The sequence below is a fragment of the Mus pahari genome, chromosome X, assembly GCF_900095145.1.
Source record: "Mus pahari chromosome X, PAHARI_EIJ_v1.1, whole genome shotgun sequence".
Classification (NCBI taxonomy): Eukaryota; Metazoa; Chordata; class Mammalia; order Rodentia; family Muridae; genus Mus; species Mus pahari.
The window spans coordinates 85,054,455-85,073,498 of NC_034613.1; the positions used below are offsets into that span (position 1 = coordinate 85,054,455).

The window sequence follows — 19,044 nt, forward strand, 5'->3', positions numbered from 1 at the left end:
CTCTCTCTCTCTCTCTCTCTCTCTCTCTCTCTCTCTCTCTCTCTCTCTCTCTTTTTTTTGAGTTGCCCACCTATTACTTGGCATGGGGCTGCCCTTAAGTATGGCTTATATGAAACTCTGTTGGAGAAATCTAATCTTTTCTTTGCTAGTGGTTATGAATTGAAGATAGCATATGGGTTATGAAGAAGAATGGGGGCTTGTGTCCACCTCTCAGGCCTGGGACCCCAATTGGCAGGCACACACACACACACACACACACACACACACACACACACACACCAGTGCTAGCCTCTGTGAGTTTATATAGGTGTCAGTCCTACTGTATCTAGGAGACCTTGTTTCCTTGGTGTCCTCCATCCCCACTGGCTCTTACATTCTTCTGCCTTCTCTCCTGCAACATTCCCTGAGACCTAAAGGGAGAAGTTTGATGGAGACATCCCATTTAGGATTGGATGTTCCTAGGTCTCTTACTCTCTGCACATTGTCCAGTTGTAGGTCTCTGTATTTTTTCCCATTTACTGCAAGTGGACATTTTTCTGATGATGACTAAACAAGACACTAATTATGGGTATAGCAGAATGTCATTAGGAGTCAATATATTGAGACATTGCATTAGCAGAACAATAGTATTTGGTTTTTGCCTAGGTTCGTGGTCTATCTAATCTTGGGTTCCTGGCTAACAGAGCAGTATCAAATGTGGATTCCATCTCATGGACTAGGCCTTAAATCCAACCAGATAGTGATTGGTTACTCATACAACTTTTGTGCCATTATTGTACCAGCAGATCATGTAAGCAGGGTCACCATTGTAGATTGAAGGGTTTCTAGCTGACGTGTTTATCTTTCTCTTCTGGTAATTTGGTAATTCCATTTAGATTTATTCCATATATATGTTATCATTTATATGTTAAATGTATATATTCTTAATGTATGCATGTTAAGAACTTTCTACAGTAGTAGGTTTCTATATGACCCCTCAGATGACCCTTAGCTTTAGCTGTCTCTCCCCATATTCCATGTCTTACCTCCCTCTTTACTCCCCCTCTCCATTTAACCCTCTTGTTTCAGCTTCCTCCCACTCCACATCCATCTCTTAGTAACTCTCTAGTCTATTTTCCCTTCCTAAGTAAAGCCTCCCCTGTCCTCCTGGTCCTTACTCCACACCTAACCTTTATCATTACATGGATTGCCTATCAAAGGACAAAACTACTTCTCATCTCAGCGCTCACTCAACATGTTGAAGCAGGAAGATCACAAACTCCAGGCCAGCTGAATCTACCTAGATCATTTCTGTCAAACCCACACACAAACAACAAAGCCAAACCCCCCCCCCTGTTATGGGGCTTTAGGAAAGAAACATCGCTTTTGCTAAGAAAGCCAAACCGTGTTGACTTCCTATGTCAGCTTCTGCTTCCTTTCTCCATTCCGGACCATGGGTAGTTAAAATGTTTCTTTAAACTGCTTGTTGATTGTTTACTCTTCTCTGTCTATAAAAAGTTCGTTTTTATTTTAAAAAATTGTGTGGCACTCTGGAATAAAAGATTAATTTTCCAAATTACATTTTTTCTGCTTCAATCATAATATTAAGTATGGTTTAAAAGAATGTGTCCTGGACATATAAAATAATATGTTCTAGTCTCTATGCTTCAAGAATATACAGGTCTGTGTCCTGGACTACTCAAGCCCTCCTTCACAAGCTAGTAAAGTAGCTAAGACTGCCATATAGTCTGCATTGAGTTTATATATAACAAAACTAATGGGAAAACTTAGGTGATGAGAAAAAGAAGGCTGACAAAGACTAATGCTTTGTGTCAAGTACTTTAGGAAAAATGATCCTCATTTTCTCTGTGCAAAAGTTTTATGAAGAAGGTTTTGGTGTCCATTTCATTTTACGCACAAGCACCTGAAATGCAGGAGTTAAATTGGTTGGCTCAGATTACTAGAGAATAACCCAGGCTTGAAGAATCTGAAGGCATTATTTTTTCTTTCTTGCCATTGTAATTCAGGCTAACACATAAGCACCTAATCTCCAACCCCTCGTGTTTGGGATGGGCAAACATGGAACTTCAATATGGGAAAAAAAAGAGTTTTTGCTCACATGCTGGTAACTATAGCAAATGATTCAAATTTATCCAAGGTTGAAGATTAACAAGGCTGAAGAGCTGGATGACAGACTGGCTCCTATGACCACATGCTCAACTCTAGAATTTCCAGAACGAACAGAGCAGGCCATAAAACACTGGGCCTAACTGCTTGCTGCCTCACCACACTGGAGCCTACCCTTAGTTCCAGCCTGGCCTAAAGCCTTTACTACCATTGGCTCCATTCCCAGTCGAGTCTTGGCGCTCGCCTGGTCCCTGTCCTGACTTGAGTTGGCCTAGTTTCTTTCCTTAGCTAAAGCCAAGACTTAAAAAGTTTTAGGAGCCTAGATCCAGCAAAATTTCCAAGGAAGGAACACTCCTCTTCCAAAGTTTGTGCACATGCAAGTCCCAACTTATTCCCTTACCCATATTTCCTTCAGTGTTTATTGAAAAAATATAGGGGGCTGGAGAGATGGCTCAGTGGTTAAGAGCACTGACTACTCTTCCAAAGGTCCTGAGTTCAAATCCCAGCAACCACGTGGGATTTGAACTCAGGACCTTCAGCTGGGATTTGAACTCAGGACCTTCAGAAGAGCAATCAGTGCTCTTAACTGCTGGGGCATCTCTCCTGCCCCCTTTCAGTGTTTCTTGGTGAAAAAAATAGCTTTAACATGTGCCTATTTCATGAGGATACTGAGGCAGGAGGCTCACTTAAGCCCAGGAGTTCAAGACCAGCCTGGGCAGTATAGTAAGACCCTGTGTTTATAAGCCCACATTAATACTAATACATAGTTATCAAAACTTGGGAGGGAGGCATGGGTTTTGTGTGTGTGTGTGTGTGTGTGTGTGTGTGTGTGTGTGTGACTGTTGCTTTATTCTTTGTAATTTGGGGTACTAAACCCCAGCCCTTGCACATGTCAGGTAAGCACTTTATCACTAAACTACACCCTGGAACACATATATCACATGATCATAGAGACACACACGCACACATATGTGTAGGTCAGAGGATGACTTTGTGAAGTTGCTTCTTTCTGTCTTCCTTTATGTGGGTTCCAGATGATAAGCATGTACAACAGCACTTTTACCCATCATTTTTTCAATTAATTTATTTTTTACACTCCATATTTTATTCCCCTGCTTCCAACCCACCCCCCACCCCCCGACTGTTCCACATCCCATACTTCCTCCCCACGCCCTTGTCACCACATAGATGTCCTCACCCCCCACACCACCTGACCTCTAAACTCCCTGGGGCCTCCAGTCTCTTGAGTGTTAGGTGCATCATCTCAGAATTCACTAAGTAGAAGATGGAGAAGCGGAGGAGTGGAGGGCACACTTACCTGTTGAATGACTATAGACTTTGGAACAGTTCCCCGAGGCTCCTGCTGAATAGCACAAACTATGTTTTAATGTTCTGCTAATGATCCTTGTACTTCATTTTGCATTTGGTGTTTTCTGGGATGCATACTCTAATGTTCTTTGAGATATGGGTTTGGGCCTGAAAATAATGAAGACTAACTAAATGGGAGGCTATTGGCCAGTGGCTGGAGCATACAATTCTAGCTATGCCAGAGCAGGAAGCAGGAGGGTCACAAGTTACAGGCCAGTCTGGGAAATTTATGGAAAAAGAGACAGTTAGAGAGAGAGGGAAGGGGAAATGGGGAGGGAAGGAAGGGGAGGGGAGAGGAGAGGAGACACGCCAATATGTGGACAGGGGACTTCTGGGGAAAGACTCAGAAAATCTGAATTTTTATTTAATTTACTTTTTTTCCCTTGCATTGCTAGGGATGGAAAGAACCCATAACTTCATGCATCCCAAGCAAGTACTCTACCACTGAGCTACATCCCCAGCCCCAAACCATTACATTTTCACTAAGTCCCACCAGTGATTTTAATAGAATTCACAACACCAGTATCCAAGTTCATGTATTAAGATAGGCTTTTATCCACTAACAGCTTGTTGAGACTTTACAGTACCCACCCAACAATGGTTTCCACTAATGACTTGACTTAAGTGACAACTTTCATTCCCCATTTTGGCTTTCTTTTTTAAAATTTATTTTATGTATGTGGGTACACTGTAGCTGTCTTCAGACACACTAGAAGAGGGTGTCAGATCCCATTACAGATGGTAGTGAACCACCATGTGGTTGCTGGGAATTGAACTCAGGACTTCTGGAAAAGTCCTCAACTTCAGGAAGAGCTCTCAACCGCTGAGCCCCTGGCTCTTCAGCCCCTGGCTTTCTTATTTTCGTACTAGTCTCATCTTTTATCTGATTTAAGGCTAATAATAAAATGAATTGTAATTTAAAAACTAGCATTTACACTAAGCTGTATGTGAGGCCATTTTCATTCATGTCATAGAACCACTAGAGAGATAACATCAGAAAAATAACTGAACTGTTTTCCAACAGTTTTCTAACTCTAATTCCCTTCCTTTATCAATAAAAAAGACAAATGTTCAAAATAATATGTCACTGACTACAAACTAAAGTGCAGTCATACTCACAGTAAAATCCCAAGATATGAAATGTGTACTGGCTAGTTTTGTGTCAACTTGACACAGCTGGAGTTATCACAGAGAAAGGAGCTTCATTTGGGGGAAATGCCTCCATGAGATCCAGCTGTAAGGCATTTTCTCAATTAATGATCAAGGGGGGGGGTCCACTTGTGGGTGGTGCCATCTCTGGGCTGGTAGTCTTGGGTTTTATAAGAGAGCAGGCTGAGCAAGCCTGTGGAAACAAGCCAGTAAAGAACATCCCTCCATGGCTTCTGCATCAGCTCCTGCTTTCTGACCTGCTTGAGTTCCAGTCCTGCATCCTTTGGTGATCAACAGCAATGTGGAAAGTGTAAGCAGAATAAACCCTTTCCTCCCCAACTGCTTCTTGGTCATGTTTGTGCAGGAATAGATACCCTGACTAAGACAAAATGTAAAAGCATGGTAGTGCCAACCCACACCCCAGCCATTCAGGAAGCTGAGGTAGGAGAATCCCAAGTCCAGGAGCAGACTGAGTAGCTTATTGATACCATATCTCAGTAGCCATGAGGGTAGGAATCCATCTCAGTGGCAGAGAGAGCTTGAACTTCAGAACCAGAATTTATCAATGAAATAAAAAGCTGGGTATACAAATAGTACACATGGAGGGACCCATGGCTCCAGCCGCATGTGTGTAGCAGAGGATGGTCTTATCTGACATCAGTAGGAGGAGAGGCCCTTGGTTCTCTGAAGGCTCAATGCTCTAGTGTAGGGGCACGCTAGGGTGGTGAGATGGGAGTGGTAAGTGGGTGGGTGGAGGAGCACCCTCTTAGAGGCAAAAGGAAGGGGGATGGGTTAGGGGATTTGCAGAGAGGAAACTGGGAAAAAGGACAACATTTGAAATGTAAAGAAAGAAAATATTCAACAAAAACAAAGTGGGGTATAATAGCTGCTGAGTGAAATCCTAGCTCATAGAAGGCCAAGGCAGGATAAATGCAGACAGTATGAGGCAATGTCGGATACATATTGAGTTCAAGATAGTCCTGAGCTACTAAGAGAGACCCTGTTCCAAAAGAACCCTCTTAACATACAATTCTAAGGCAGTATTAACAGGTCTTTCTCAAAAATTTACAAGCAAGTTTTATGCCAGAAATTTTCTAAGATGACGTTGTGAATAAGTCAGTAGAAACACAGCATACAGGTGGTGGACTCCCAACACATGCACGGTGTAAGCATACCATGTAGGCAGTGAACCTGCACAATTATACAGTGGGCAAACACCACATAGTCAGTGCACACACAATATATAATGAACAACACACAATTCACAGGCAGTGGACACACACCATACAGGTGCTGGATGGTCTAAAGAAAAGAGAGGCAAAGGGCGTCCATCACTCAGTGGCATCGTGGCTGGAGGACCTTGAAAGCACCACAAAACTGGAAAACAAACACCAACGTGCCCTGGCAAAGGCCCAGAATATGCCTGTCATGCTTGCCCTATCCCATTATGGTACCAACACTAACCACAGGAAGGAAGCTAGCTTCACACAGCCTTGCTAAGAATGGTGAATGAATTTGCATTTCAACCATCAGAGAGAGTGCGATTAGGCCACCAAATTGTGCTGCTTATTTTTAGGTTTCTTTGGGTGGATTTTGAGCAGCAGAGGAGGGTTGCCAGATATTTTGAGATTGGCTTGATCTCCATCATGAGCTCCAGGCTGCCCTCTGCAGAGAGACCCTGTCTCAAAACAAATTGAACTTCAAGTTAGTAATGTTAATTACTACAAGGAAACCAGATCCCAACGTTAGCGTTTGCTGTGTCTGAGTCATCTGCCTGGTTCCTGCAACTCCAATGATGCATTTATATCATTCTTCTCCAGATGAGGAAACTGGAACTCAGAAAGGTGAACTAATCACTCTGAGCAAGAACATCCTCTTTTTCTACCCCCAGTGGATACCCAAGGCTTTACAGATTCAAAGCAAGTATCCTCTGATGTATACCAACTAGTTTGATTTTCATTTTGAGAAGACTTGTGCAAAGTTGCTTTGACTAACCTTGAACTAACCCTCTAGTCCAGGCAGACCTTTGACTTGTGATCCTCCTACTTCAGCTTCTTGAGTGGCTGGGATTACAGGCCTCAACCCACAGGTTCAGCAAAAATTTCATCCCAACCTTTGTACTGAAATGTCTTTTTTTTTTTTGGTTTTTCGAGACAGGGTTTCTCTGTATAGCCCTGGCTGTCCTGGAACTCACGCTGTAGACCAGGCTGGCCTCAAACTCAAGAAATCCGCCTGCCTCTGCCTCCTGAGTGCTGGGATTAAAGGCATGCGCCACCACGCCCGGCCTGAAATGTCATTTTTTAACCGTTGGAAAAGCGTTAAGAACTTTTTTTGTTGTTTGTTTCTAGATAGGGTCTAACTATGTAGCTCTGGCTGTCTTGGAACTCACTCTGTAGACCAGGTTGGCCTTGAACTCACAGAGGTTTGCATGTCTCTGCCTCCCAAGTACTATAACTAAAATGATGTATAATGTATATCTGACTTTTAAGAAATTCTTGAAAACTGATGTCCACAGGAAAATTCCAGTCTCTCGTAGCCTGTGGAACGATACAATACTGTGAATATCTCTGTGTCCTGCTATCTCTACTTTATACCCCCTTTCCCACCTGTGTACCATAGAACCATCCAGACTGTGAACTGCATTTGGGTACCTGCCTGGTAGGAACTTTGTTCACTTATTTCATTTGTTGGTTGTTTGGGGACTTTAGAAGGCAAGGTCTTGCTACCTAGCCCAAGCTGACTTCAAACTTGGGCAAACGTCTTGCCTCAGCCTCCCAAGTTCTGGTATTACAGGTATGTTCTACAATGTCCATATGTGCACTGTGTTTGTTTGTTTGGTGTGTGTGGTGAGGGGTGAGGAGTATACATGTATGTGCATGACTGTAGAGGTCAAAGGTCAACCTCAAATGCCATTTCTTAGGCACTATTTACTTTTTTTCTTTCTTTTTTCTTTCTTTCTTTTTTTGAAACAGTATTTCTCAATGGCCAGGGTTCATTGCTTAGGCTAGACTGGCAAGTCACCATTCTCCAATAACATGCCTTTCTTCCCCTCTCCAGACCTGGGGTGACAAGCACATAACACCACTCTAGCATTTTGACATGGGTTCTGGCATTTATTGAGCCATCTCTCTAGCCTGTTTTTTTGTTTGGGGAGTTTTTTGTTTTGGTTTGTTTTGTTGTTATTGTTGTTGTTCCTATGGGGTAATTTCAACTGTGTAGCTCAGGCTGGCCATGAACTAACTCATAGCCACCCTCCAGCCTGGGCCTTCTGAGTGCTGGGATCACAAGTGTGAATAAGTCTTCCCCCCTCCTCCCTCTCCTTCCTCTTCTCTCTCTCCCTTCCCCAACTCTGTGTGTGTGTGTGTGTGTGTGTGTGTGTGTGTGTGTGTGTGTGTGTGTGTGTGTAGACGACAAAATAGTTTATAATGATATTAGAAATTCTACACAACCTGAACTGGAGGCTGGAGAGACAGCTCAGCTGGTGAAATACTTGCTACATAAAAAGGAGGACCAGAGTTTGAATCCCTAGTGCCCATGTAAAGGCTGAGTGTACCGGCCATGCCCTGGAATCCCAACACTGGGGCGAAAGGTAGTGAAAACAGGCAGATCCCACTCGCTCACTACCCAGCCAGAGTAGTTAGGTTCAGTGAAAGACCTGGTCTCAAAAATAGATAGATAGATAGATAGATAGATAGATAGATAGATAGATAGATAGATAAGAGATGAGGAGGGGGCTGGAGAGATGGCTCAGCTGGTAAGACCACCGGCTGCTTTTCTGGATGTCCTGAGTTCAATTCCCAGCAACCACGTGGTGACTCACAACCATCTGTAATGGGATCTGATGCCCATTTCTGGTGTTCATGAAGACAGAGCACCCATGTACATAAAAGACACAAATAAATACAGCCTTTATAAAAGTAAGGCAGGAGAAGCAATTTAATTAGACATTCTGATGTCAAGTTCGGGCCTCCACACACAGGTGCCACACACAGTGAGAACTCCTACACAGGTACATATGTACACGTATGTACATACACAAATCCCACTGAGACCAAAGATGAAGGGAGAGTTGATTGACCAAGAATTCTATGAAGAAGCATTAGACTATTTAATAAGGAACCATGTTTGAAATACCACATCATTTGCTATTATATCATTGACATGAAGTCATGAAGACTCTCTTTTTGAGTCGCAGCATGTAGTGGCTACTGGCTTCAGGCTTTGCACCCTCCTGCCTCTGACTCAGGAGTGTTTAGATTACTGTGATATAGTGAGTAGAAATGTTGAAGGTAAAAGTTACTAAATTGTGCACTTCTATTTTAAGAAGTTAAAATCTCTGGGAATTGGCAGTTTAGCTCAATGGTATTCACATATCCCCAGCTCTGTACATATTTTTAAAAAATGATACAACTGAAAACTTGTAATTTTCCTCTAACCAGTATGGTACTGAAACATATTGGTTTATATAACAACTTTTTTGAGATATACTTTATACAACATAGAGTTTACCCTATTAAATGTACACATCACTAAGTTTTAGTATTTTCACAAAATTTAATTCACACAATTGATCAACTATCACCACAATACATTTTAGAGCAATTTATCACTTAAAATAACTGCACCCCCTCCTGCCTCGGCACTGGGCAAAGAGACACCTTGTTGGTGGTGTTCTTTTATCAGTCAGGGACAGAGCAGGTGGCAGTCCTTTGTTCATCCTAGACTGATGCCTGGTTTGGTGGCCAAAGCTGTTTTATGCCTAGGGACACATAAAAAGTCAAATCAAATGAAATCAAATCCAGGCCGCATAGAGAGGGATGAGGAAGACAGAGACCTGTGTTCTTCCATGAAACATGGTGTGGGCAGAGAAAGGCACCCACAGACCTGATCTCAGTCCAGTGCCACAGGGGGGCCATCAACCAGGGGCCCAGCATTTCGTGACCAGCCTGCAGCAGGAGTCACCACAATATACAAGTCTGTGGTGGACAGGTGGGAGACAAAGAGAAGTGGAGCAACTCGAGCATCATGACGAGAGATGAAACTGGAGACTCGAGGGTGGAGAGGAGCAGCCAGTCTGAGTGGGCAGTCCTGCCACCTGGGTGGAGTCCTAGCCTAAGCTGCCACTGAAGACCATGTCTGAGTCTGTGGCTGTGGATGTTTGTGGCTCATATTACTACCAAAGAGCATGGGGATGTCCCTGGTCAGGGTAGTTGCCAGGGCCCACGGGGATGTCCAGGGGCTGTGCAGAACTGGCCGTCCCTCACTGAATGCAGTAGCTCAGGAGAACCCTTCCACCTCTCACCAGCTACAGGCTGCAATGCTTGGGAGAGTGGGCCCTGTGCCTTGCCCAGGCAACACCATAAAGCTGTACCTGGTTAGGGACAGAGAGGAGAGGAGTGAACCGGCCTGGAGGGCATGAGTGTGTGAGAACTGCTTCAGACCACGGAGAAGCCTGCCTACGGGTTCTTGCGCTCCAGAGAACTAGCCCTGCCCCTCACCAGTTGCAGGACTCAAGAAAGCAGGCCCTGGGGCTGGTGAGATGGCTCAGTGGGTAAGAGCACTCGACTGCTCTTCCAAAGGTCCTGAGTTCAAATCCCAGCAACCACATGGTGACTCACAACCACCTGCAATGAGATCTGATGCCCTCTTCTGGTGTGTCTGAAGACAGCTACAGTGTACTTACATATAACAATGAATAAATTTTAAAAAAGATTGTAAAACCACACAGTGATAATACAAGAACATGAAAAGCATAGACTCAATTTACTAATAAGTGTAGATACAGAAATACACCAGAATTTTTTAAAATATATTTTTAAAAAATACTTATTTTTAAAAAGATCATATAGCTGCAAAGCTGGTCTAGAAGCTTAGTGGTGGAGGGTATTAGCATGCAACTGGTGCCAGGGTCATCTCCAGCATGACAAAATAATGTGCACGGTTTTTGATCAAATGAGGATTTTCAAAAAAGTAGGATAGTCCAATATCATGAAACATGTATATAATTTAACACTTTAATAGTATAAACAAGAAAATTTATATATATTGATAAACTATCTAGCAAACTTCTATGGTAATTAATGACTTATTTTAAAACAAACAAAGAGTAGTGAAGTCACCCTGGGATATGTAGGGAGACTGTCTCAAAAAAGAAATCAAAAAATATAAAGGGCTGGGAATATTGTTCAATGGTAGAGTACCTGCTTGGAATGCATGAGGTTGTAGATGCAATCCCCAATACTGTAGAGAGAGAAGGAGAGAAAGAGATAGAGAGGAAGGGAGGGAGGGAGGGAGGATGGGAAGGAGAGGGAAAGCAGTGGTGGTGGGAGATTGATTAGATGTAACTATATGGAGAGGGGTGCTGGGGTTTAAACCAAGACTTTAGATCTACCCCCACCCCCTGACCTACACCACTCATAGGACTATAACCATTTCAAAGCAAGGCCAATGTAAAGGCTCTATTGCTAAGAAAGAGCAGCACACATTCATAAAAAGAATGGCGGGACAGCAGAAAAGCACCGAGAAACAGAAGTACAACTCCAGTGAAAGAAGTTACCAGTAAAGCATGCCCGCCCCCCAAATCCCTACTCTACCCTGCATTACTGAACCATTCTACTCCAGGAATGCAAGCATACATTCATAAGAAAAAATCCTCCAATAACACCACATTGCTAGAACTAAACATGAAAGCTGTGAGATTATCTCAGTAGATACAAGAAAATTTGAAAAATTCAATACCTTCTATTCACCAAAAACCCTTTGCAAGCTGAGTGAGGTCATAAGCTCCTGTTCTCTTCTGCATTACTGAGGCTGAGCCAGGAGGAGCCCTCAAGGTTAGAAATGTAAATCAGACAACAACTAATAAATAAAGTTACTAAATAAAAATAGAATACAAAGAGGTGGAGCAAAGTAGTTTATAAATAAAACCATAGATACAGAAGCTTAAGATTACAATAAGCATATTGTTATTAATCAAGAGGAAAGGGCACAATGTTTTTTGCTTGCTGTTTTGAGACATCATCTACTGTTTACCCCAGGCTGACCTCAGAGTTATGGAAATCCTTCTGTGCCAGTGTCCTAAGTGCTGGAGTTGCAAGTTCATGCCATGAAGTCCAGCCAAAAAGTGGCTTTTTTTAGGGGAAAAAAATGAAGAGCATTGGCTCACTTTGAAAACAAAATTAGAATTAGAGCCAAGCTTGTGGTACAAACCTATAATCCCAGCACTCTGGAGGCTAAGGCAGGAGTATTACAAATTCAAGTCCTACTGCACTGTTTTGTTAGACCCCGTCTCAAAAAGAAAACATATTTTAGGAGCTAAGATTGTAACTTAGTAAACAGCTTGTCTAGCCAAAACAAGTTCATAAAGAAAAAGCCCTGGGTTCCATCCCTGGTACTGTAGAGGTGTACAAATGTTGAGAAAAATATGGGTATTGTTTGAAACATCATAAAGACATTATAAGATAGTGAGAAATTGCCAGATCCCTGTGTATGGCATGCTCCTCCCAAAAGCAGCATTCCTTCCAAATTGAAACAATGCCCTTGGAAGGAAGGGGAGGCTCACTGGCCTCAGGAGTGAGCAGGAGGTAAACATATGGTCATATATCCGGAAAGAATAGAAGCTTGGAAGATTCTGAAGGGTCCCGAGGAACTGAAGAAAGGAAGTCACAGTTGCTGTGGGTGGAGGCTCTGACCAGTGCAACTGCAGAGAGAACAATGTTCAAATCCAAGGACTTCAGTTTTCAGGAGTCCTCTCACCCAGGTTAGGGTGGGCTTCCTGGCGATGCAGTTGCTTTTGAGTCATTCCTGTTTCTGGTTAAGTTGCTCCACACCAATCCCTCTGTTAGTAATCCCAATAAAAAAAACTCACTGTTTGCACAAATTGGATACTGATGAAATCCTTACTTTGGTCTCTTGTGAGCTCCCTTTCTGTAATGAGACAGACAGACAGACAGACAGACAGACAGACAGACAGACAGAGACAGACAGAGACAGAGACAGAGACAGAGACAGAGAGACAGAGAGACAGAGAGACAGAGAGACAGAGACAGAGACAGAGACAGAGACAGAGACAGAGACAGAGACAGAGAGTCTTCATTAAGAAAAAAAGTCTGCCACACAACACCCAGATGTCTGATATTTGTAAACTGCCTACTTTATATACAGAAGGCCTAGGTCTGATGCCTAAGACCAAGATCTTTTCTCAAATAATTTCTTTAAGCCACTGAAAAAGAAGTTTTGCAAAAGAGAAAAAAAAGAAAAGTTCCTCATCCTTTGGGATGTATTCTAAAGAACTAGAGTAAAATTGAGCGTGGTGACGCTTGCTTGTTTCCACATACTTGAGAGGTGGAGGCAGGAGTGTAAGTGTTACAGCTCTGAGGAGAAAGGTTTTCTCCAATACAAGTGTTGCAGCTCTGATGGGAAAGGTATCCTGGCAGTTGGGAGCCAAGAAATACCACAAAGTCATACTGTACAGCAAACCTCACACAAGAGATTTATTGAGAAAGATTTCTGAAAGAAGCAACAAAGAACTGAGCAGAAGTGAGGATTTATATATAAGGGGTTTTGGGGGGGTGGGGGGAGTCAGTGATTTCCAGGGTGGCCTGATTTTGGGCTTTCCACCCTCTATAGGGTGGAGCTTGGCTACTTGCATCTTAAGGGGCTGGAAATAGATGTTAAGGCAGTTAGAGCAGTCTCTGGCGGGGGGGGGGGTCACTACAGAGCACTTCAAGGGGCTAGGCCAGTCTAGACTGCTAGAATGATCTTGGGGCAGGGTCAGACCACTCTCAACCTGCAAGGAACTCCTGGAGGAAGAACACCCTTTTCAGCTTGATGGAGAGGATCTAGAGGTTGGCCTTCTGGATAATTATCAGGTGGTCCCGATGTGTCAAGAATTAGAATCAACTTCTTTTTTGAAAAGAGCTTTGTAAAGATTGGTTTTTGTAATTTTTGTATGTGTAGGTGTTTTGCCTGCATGCTTGTCTTTATACCACATCTGTGCAGTGCTGTTGGAAACCAGTAGAAATTGTCAGCCTCCAGAGAGTTTGAGTTATGGATGGGTTGGTTGTTAGCTGCCATGTGGGTACAGTTCATTCAAACCTGGTTCTTTGTAACAACAGCTACTGCTCCTAACTACTGGGCTATCACTCCACCCCATAGAATATCATAGTTTAAAATTTTGTATGGGGGTAATTTGTTCTTCCTTGGGCTATTTTCCATCCCACCCTTGATCTGTCTCCCTAGAAATGAGCAAACTTAACGAGGAGCTTCATGCTACCCTGGTATGCTCCCTAGAACAACACATCTTGACATATCCATCCCCAGTACTAATGATGAGATGAACCCACTCATAGGGGTGACATAGTGTCGAAACTCAGCTCTAACATTAATGAGGAAACTGCCGGCTCATTATTCCATGGGCACTTGCTCAACCTCCATAGTCAGGCACCTCCTAGTATAGATCCCTCTATTGTTCAGTAAGTTCTCCCCTGAGGCATGGCCTATCCTGGATGATCACACTCTAACCCCTCCACAAGCTTTTTTTTTTCTCTCGAAGATCCCAGTTCCTTTTCTGGGTACTTATATCCCCTGAAGTCTGAATCCCATAACTGACGACAACCCCTCATTCATAAGTTTGGGACCCAAGGCCTACCAACCTTGTTACTTCCCTTTCAACATATTTACATTGGTAGCCAGGAACCTGGTGCCATTTACCAACTGGTACCTTGCTTATAGCCAATAAGAAAGCCATGATCATCTTGTTGTACAAAAATCCTATATTATCTGAACGCAAATTACCAGACTGTCTTAGACCTAAATGATGCTTTGATTACAGCTTTGTAATCCTGACTCTCAGTTCCTTTGCCTTTGAATGGTGAGACCCTAACTTACAGTTTGGTCAACAATTAACTTGGACTCTTCCACCTCAGACTTTCCAAAGTAGCCCCTATCTGTTTGGCCAGGTCTTAGATAAGGACCTTTCACCTTTACACCTTTACTGTCTTTCTTCAGTATGTAAATAACTTGCTTACTTGCCACCCAGACCATGAAACCTCCATGCAGAATGGTTTCTTGTGGTGCCCTGGAGGTACAAATATCTTCTCAAAAGGCATAGTCCTTAAGACAAGTGATAACTCCAGGCACCCAACACTTTTTAAGCCAACACACACACACACACACACACACACACACACACACACACAAATTGTTATACCTGTCACAACTTCACTTCTTTGGGGGACTAACGGGATATTGTAGAATCTGGATTTCAGAGTTTGGACTTATAGTTAAGCTGCTGTTTGAGGCCTTATGGACACCAGAAAATGAGCCTCAATCAAAATTGAACACCTCATATAGACAAGGCTCTATAAACCTTCAAGTAGCCTGTCACCATTACCCCCACCTTGGCCCTACCAAAACACCACCACAAGAAGAACAACAAAAAATTCTTTCTGCCTGTTGGGAAAAGAAAGTGAATTTCATTGAGAGTCCTTGCTCAAATGCTGGGGACAGACCCTGGTCCACTGGCCTACATGTCAAAAAGTTTAATGCTACTCATTCAAGGATTGCCCCCATGACTCCTAGTTTTGGCTTTAAGTGCCCCTTTGGTCAAAATGCCAGGATAAAATTGAGGCAAATAATCATGGTGTTTATAAAACACCAGGTTTCAGATATATTCATCTCTCAAAAATTTCCCCTGGACTTCTTGGTAGTCTCATTCACATATATCAGATCCCCTCACCATAAAGCCTTCTCAAGCCCTAGGCCTTACTATCGGGCCTCTCCCTAGCTCCAGCACTCCTGCCTAGAAACCTTAGGTCTAGATTGTAATGACAGGTTGGACCATCTGAACATCCTTCTCTGTGTTCCTGGGGTCACATGGTTCAGTGGTGACAGTAGTTATACCCTAGGTTTTCAGATATTCAATTATTCTCTTTATATAAAAGTCGTTAAATCTGGCTCCTTGCCTAGGCAGCACCGTGTCAGCACAAAACCAAACCTAACAAACAAACAAACAAAACTGAACTTATTCCCTTCATTTACATCATTCAGTTAGGGACAGATAAGAGGCTTAATAGATACCCCAAATAAGCCTATGTCTTCCATGTGGTTCATGCCAATGCTGCCGTTTAGGAAAAATGATGTACTGTACTAATTAATATAGGATCTTAGTGATAGAGAAAAATAGGCATTGGGTATGTGGGAATTTGGGGTACTATATTTTAATTTTTTCTATAAATCTAACATTGTTATAAAATAAATATAAGAAAGCTTAGTCTACTTTTTTTCCTTCTATACACTAGACATTTTCTGGGATAAATATTAAAAACGAGACATATCAATTTGAAAGACGGGTTCAAACAGCAGACCGAAAAATACTCACTGAAATTAACACTGCAAAGATTTCTCCCCTGCTACTTCATTTAACTCTTCCATTTACATTCTTCCTTTGTTTTTTATTTCCCTATTTCACCCACCATATTCCACTTTCTACATTTCCTTCCAGAATAATTTGATCCAAAAGCATTAAGATTGTCGAAGAATGGTAGGTTTCAGGATAACCCAAGGCAGGGTTTCTGACCCTCATTTGGGTGACCTTGACCAGGGTGTGGACTGTTACATCTTGTCAGATGTGTTCAGTGCAAAAGCATGAGGCTCAGGGTTTGAGTCCCAGATCTCTATGAAATGCAGAAATTATCTAGTTATGGCCACTGAGATGGCTGAGAGAACCAAGACCTCTCGTCCGCTTCTAAATAGTATCAAAAAGATTCAGGAATCCAGGATAAATAACTGATCATGTATCTGGAACAAGGAAGATATAACTACAGAACTTTTCTTATTCCAAGATGCAAAGATTAATCAAATATTGAAGGAATCTGGCTAAAAGGCCACACTGGGCTGGGAGTGTAGCTAAGTGGGTATCACCTGTTTAAAGTCCATGAGACCCAGATTTTGATCCCTAGTGTCATGAAATAATGAAAAGTACAGAGGACGCAGGAACTGCATTAAAAAGGCCACCACTAGCTGAGTGTAGCAGAATCTAATTATTAAAGCAAATGATAAAGAGTAGGACCCCGTTGGGTGAAACTGGAAGATATAATACCAAATTTATATTCGTGAACTGAAATTCTCTGAGGAAGCTACAGCTAAGTCAAGCATTATGATTGTGGAGAGATGGGAGGTTGTAGGTCAAAATTTATTAGACTCTAACACATTTTTTAAAATAAGAGAGGGTGTAGTTCAAGCTGCCCTACAACTCATGCTCTTCCTGCTTTATCCCCAATACTGGGATTGCAAGTCTGCACTACCACACTCAGCCTTTAGACATTTTTAACAGCCATGGCCTATAAACATCTGAATGTGGCCTAAGATCCATTTTTAGATAAAATTCCTGCAGATGTAGCACTTAGCTTGACACAACCTAAACTTAGAATCAAGGATGTGATAACAACAACTTCCACATAACATAAATTCCCTCCTGCTGCTTAGCCCAGTTCCTGCTGTGACTCTTCCTAAGAATCCAGTAAGCACATTGATAGGTGGATTTCTTTTCTTTGCACATGAAAGTTTATACAACATTTTTCATGTTGTCAGAAATTGTAATACAATTTTCCCCCTGGGCCATGGCTACACAGTTGGAGCTCAGGATATGCTGGTTTCTCACCTCCTTTAAGGAAAAGTGTTTGTGGTACAGATTATTATTGTACATGGACATATTGCAAAAGTAAACTGAACTTTAATAAGTGATGTGATATTTATAAAATATGTCCTAACAGAAACCCATCCCTTACAAAGGAAGATGAGGAATTTTACAGTGGAAAACCATGCCAGACTCTGATAGGATTTCTTGTAGATCAGAAAAAGCTTTGAACTATACACTTTCTTTTCAAGATTGGGTCTCACTATGTAGCTTTGGCTGACCAGGAACTTTCTATGTACCAGGACTGGCCTACATATCCACCCACCCCTGCCTCCCTAATTCTGGGACTATAAAGGCTTGTGCAAACATCTGGCTACATTATACTTTTAAGGTTCATATAGTCTTGAGACTATATATGTTCACACACTGTAATCTCAGGGAGAGGGAGGCTGAGGCAGAAGGGCAGAAGGAGTGCCAAGAAGTCAAGGCCAACTTAAACTATATAGTGTGTACCAGGCATGCCAGTGCTGCATAGCAAGAGTGAGTATCAAAAATCCAAAACAATGGGGGAGGGGCTGTGTTTAGAAGATAAATGTATCCCTAAAGTAGACAAGAAATATCAAAGAAAGAAGGTAAGACATGCTATAGAAGAGAAAGAGACTCTCCCCATTCTGTTCAAAGGTTCAGTCTTGGTGGTAAAAGGCAGACAATAGACAAATTAATAGGAGAAAAGCCTACAAATGTAATAGATACACATGTGCACAGCAGTCTCCCAAAACAGGAAGCTTAAAAAGAAGCCAAAGGTTGAAGCGTAAAGAGCATCCTGAACGACAGAATGAAAGAGGGGCTCAGAAATTGAGGTGGGCAGGTGACAAAGACAAGCTGTGGGAAGGCAAGAGGGAGCCGACGCACAGGAAGCAAAGGGTACATCCTCGCAGTAAGTGGCTGCTTGTGGTCTTGTATTATTTTTTCCTCTGAGTTAGCCTCTTTCCTGTTCTGTGTGTAAATGTGAGCAGGCTGCTCATGGCTATTGTATTTTTCTTCTTTTTCTTTTAAGTCTTTGTTTATGTTAGTCTACAAGGTAGTGGGCTGCACTGTTCCTTCCTTTTCTCCTCCCCCTCTTTTGTCCGTGTTTATTGCATTTGCCTCCTGCTTGTACTCCCTTTTCTTACCTCCCTTCCATTAGTCCCCTCCGTTTTCACAGTTTTATTTCCATTTTCGTGACATACATATACATGTATATATACATATGTACATATATACATACGCATACATATATATGCACATATATATGTATACATGACTTTATGATATCTGTGTAATACTTGTGTTTCTGAGACTGGCTTAATATGATTATTTCCAGTTGGATCCATTTGCTGCAAATAGCAGGCCATTTCTGTTTAATGGCTGAAAGAAAATCCCCTTGTGTCTATATTTCCCTAATCCATTCCTCTCCTGGTAGTTACTTTGATTGGCTCCATAACTTAGCTGTTGTGAATAGTGCAGCAGTAAACACTGATGCTCAGGCATCTCTGTGATATGTTGTCTTGAAGCATTTGGGTAAATACCCAGGGATGGCTTTTCTGGGTCAAATGAATGATCTCCTTTTAACTCTTAAAGAAACCGTCATGTTTCTATGAGCTGCTACCCGAAGGTTCTGCTGGGTGCATCAGCCTTCCTGAGTCCTGACCCCAAAAGGCATCTCTCTCTCTCTCTCTCTCTCTCTCTCTCTCTCTCTCTCTCTCTCTCTCTCTCACTCTCTCTCTCTCTCTCTCTCTCTCTCT

The 19,044-nt window shown here is 42.4% G+C and overlaps 1 non-coding gene across 1 annotated transcript; it reads left to right on the forward strand.

Annotated features, from left to right (window-relative positions):
• The first annotated feature begins 9,255 nt into the window (after positions 1-9,255).
• Positions 9,256-9,396, forward strand: LOC115063194. Its single transcript, XR_003843081.1, has one exon. It is a non-coding gene; the product is annotated as a small nucleolar RNA SNORA48 (small nucleolar RNA).
• The last annotated feature ends 9,648 nt before the right edge of the window (positions 9,397-19,044 follow it).